Source organism: Octopus bimaculoides, chromosome 11 (genome assembly GCF_001194135.2).
Source record: "Octopus bimaculoides isolate UCB-OBI-ISO-001 chromosome 11, ASM119413v2, whole genome shotgun sequence".
Lineage (NCBI taxonomy): Eukaryota > Metazoa > Mollusca > Cephalopoda > Octopoda > Octopodidae > Octopus > Octopus bimaculoides.
The window spans coordinates 40950353-40953809 of record NC_068991.1 but is presented as its reverse complement, the minus strand read 5'-3'; positions in this window follow the sequence as shown (position 1 = coordinate 40953809).

Sequence of the window (3457 nt, the reverse complement as noted above, 5' to 3'; positions counted from 1 at the left end):
CTTTTATTACTGTTAAAGGCATTCATCTCTTAATCTGTGGCAGATGTTTGTTACTGCTTTTTTTTTTTGTATTTATCCTTCTTCAAAACGATAACCGTAAATAATAACTTTAAAATATATTTATTTATATGTTCAAGCTTGCTGATGTTTCTGACTAAGAGCTTGAAAAGCTGAGTATCATGTACAATATCCAGTGTGCATGTATAATTACACACAGACACACACACTCACGCACACACACACACACACACACACACACACACACATACATACACAAACAAACACTCCATGCTTACCAACACACTTCCACCTCTGGTCCACAGACATTGTGTGCTTTCTCTGCCTTTTCTACCACTACTACAATGGCCTCTGCTCTCTGGGCTTGGCTAGTCTTATGCCAACTTCCCCTAAGTGTACCAATCAGGGAGTCCTGCAGGCTGTGGCTGTGTAATACCCAGTCCTTCTTCCCATAACATTATTCCTCTGGAAATTCCTTTTCTGCACATGTTTTTCCTACATCTTTGACTTGCATCTTTTCAAGTGGAATGTTAATAGCATTGATCTTACTGGTTCTTGGGGACTTGCAGAGGTCATGGACATAGCCCCTTCCTCTAGATCTAACCAATGAAATAACTATGATTTTACATATAAAAAAATATTAATTACTTAGCAGATGCATTGCTTGATATGGAGTTCAATATATGTAGAGAATTCAATGTGTATAGATATATGAATTCACACATGCGTACATAAAAACAAACAAGTCACAAACAGAATTAGGTCATCGACAGGTATATTTCAGGATAACAGGTTGTCTGTAATGCTTTTTATCCTGTTAGCAAACCTCTATTTAGCTTTGTTGAAAAGGTTGGTCATTGACAACCAGTGGTTGGACTGAGAGGGTGATTAAAGAAGAGTCGATGATATTTAGTGGAGAAGTAGAAAGAAACAGAAGGGAGCTAACATGCAAATTAGATCAGGCAATTAGGAAAGGTATTTTGCTTGATGTAGTACCAGTAAAAATAGCCTATGACTATTTCTTCAACATGCAATATAAAAGTTGTGTTGTCAGAGATAGAGCATATGCTCTAACATGTAAGGAAGAAAGCCATTTGATGGGCTCAGGTTGCAGCAGTGCAACATGGTAAGTTGGACCAAGATGGGTATATACTACTAGATTTGAGGCAGATGTGTGAAGCTTTCCTGTAGCTTCTTTCTTAACTTTTCTGCTAGGATGATGAACTGGAATCAGAAATGGACTTTAGTGTCTACCTTAAAAGCCTGTTAGGTATCTTCCCAGAGAATGTGGAGTTCTGCAAAAGCAGATAACAACTGTTGAGAGACAGTTGATGGTAAGTAGTTGTGTGAATGACACACTGCCTAGTTTGGATGGTCTGCCCATGTTTTACGTATACATGCTAGACTTGTTCATTGAGATAAATTATCAGCCAAAAGGGAAGCTAAGAGACAGGTATAGATAGCCAAAGGAGTAGCAGAAAAGAAGAAGTTTGCCTATGTTTCGTGATGTGAGGACCAAAGAACTCAAGTATTTCAGTTTGCAAGACGGTGTGTGAGAGAAAACCGTGATGTCATAGTAGAGGATTGTGTCTGCATGGATGATGGTGCCCTTGTGTTTAATGATTCTGCAAAGAAAGAGGCTTGGAGATGCCATTACGAAAGACTGCTGAATGTGGAGAATGAATGGGAGGAGGAGAGTCTGCCAAAGGCTGACCCAATTGAGGGACCAGCTACCCAAATCAACAGTAACTTGGTAGATAAAGCAATTAAGGATATGAAGACGGAAAGTACCTGGCTCATCAGGAATCACCGCTGAGATGCTTAAAATATCAGGTAGTGTGGATTATGGTCTTGTCACCCACATTGTAAATCAGGTAGTTCATGAAGGAGTCATACCCAATGACTGGTGTAGCAGCACCATAGTCAACTGCTACAAAGGTAAAGGTGATGCTTTAGACAGAAATAACTGCAGAGGTATCAAATTATTGGATCAGGTGATGAAAGTTACAGAGAGGATCATAGCCCAACTAATTAGGGAGAGAGTTAGCCTAGATGAGATGCAGTTTGGGTTTGTACCAAGCAGAAGCACCACTGATGCTATATTTCTAGTAAGGCAACTGCAGGAGAAATATCAAGCCAAAAATAAACTTCTGTACTTGGTTTTTGTTGATTAGGAGAAAGCCTTTGACAGGGTTACCTGATCACTTATTTGGTGGTCAATGCAGAAACTGGGAATAGACGAGTGGTTGGTAAGAGCTGTACAAGGCCTGTACAGGGATGCTGTCAATAAGGTGAGGGTTGGCAACAAGTATAGTGAAGAATTCTGGGTAGAAGTAGGGATTCACTAAGGATCACTCCTCAGCCACCTCCTATTCATTATAGTCCTCCAAGCAATAACAGAGGAATTCAAGACAGGTTTCTCCTGGGAGCTCCTCTATGCTGATGACCTCACTCTAATAGCTGAGTCACTGCCAGAACCAGAGACAAAGTTTAGGGTGTGGAAGCAAGGTCTAGAATCAAAGGGCCTTAAGGTCAACCTAGCAAAAACCAAAGTCTTAGTAAGTAAGAAGGCTGACAAATCACAAACCCCTTCAGGTAGATGGCCCTGCTTGATCTGTAGAAAAGGCATTGGTAGAAACTCCATACGGTGTACCTGGTGTAAGCTATGGACACATAAAAGGTGCAGCAATATCAAAGGAAGGTTAACCAGGAAGACAGTTTTTGTGTGTGGCAGATACACAGGGGCAATAAACACTGAAAGTGTACAGAAAACAGATTCCATTACATGCTAGGGGGAGAAATTATAAGTTGTTAACAGCTTCCGCTACCTAGGCGACTAAGTCTGTAGTGGGGGTGGTTGCTCTGAGAGTGTAGCGGCTAGAATAAGAATAGCCAGGGCAAAGTACAGGGAGCTTCTACTTCTGCTGACAATGAAGGGCCTCTTGCACAGGATGAAAGGAAGACTGTATGATGCATGTGAGCAAACTGCCATGCTACATGGTAGTGAAACATGGGCCATGACTGCTGAGGACATGCTTAGGCTTGAAAAAAATGAAGCTAGCATTTGTAAAAAGCACTATCCAAATGTGATCGATGCCAGGCTCACCTGACTGGCTCCTGTGACGGTGACACGTAAAAAGCATCCACTACACTCTCAGAATGGTTGGTATAGGAAGGGCATCCAGCTGTAGAAACACTGCCGGATCAGATTGGAGCCTGGTGCAGCCGCTGGCTCTCCAGACCTCAGTCAAACAGTCTTACCAGCATGGAAAACAGACGTTAAACAATGATGATGATGATGATGTATATATGTGTATATATATATATATATATATATATATATATATATTATTTTATTTAAAAGAGTTCCAACTCTGTTTTTTATGTTTTATTTATATTCTTGTAAAATTAATGTGGGATATAGAATATGGAATATATA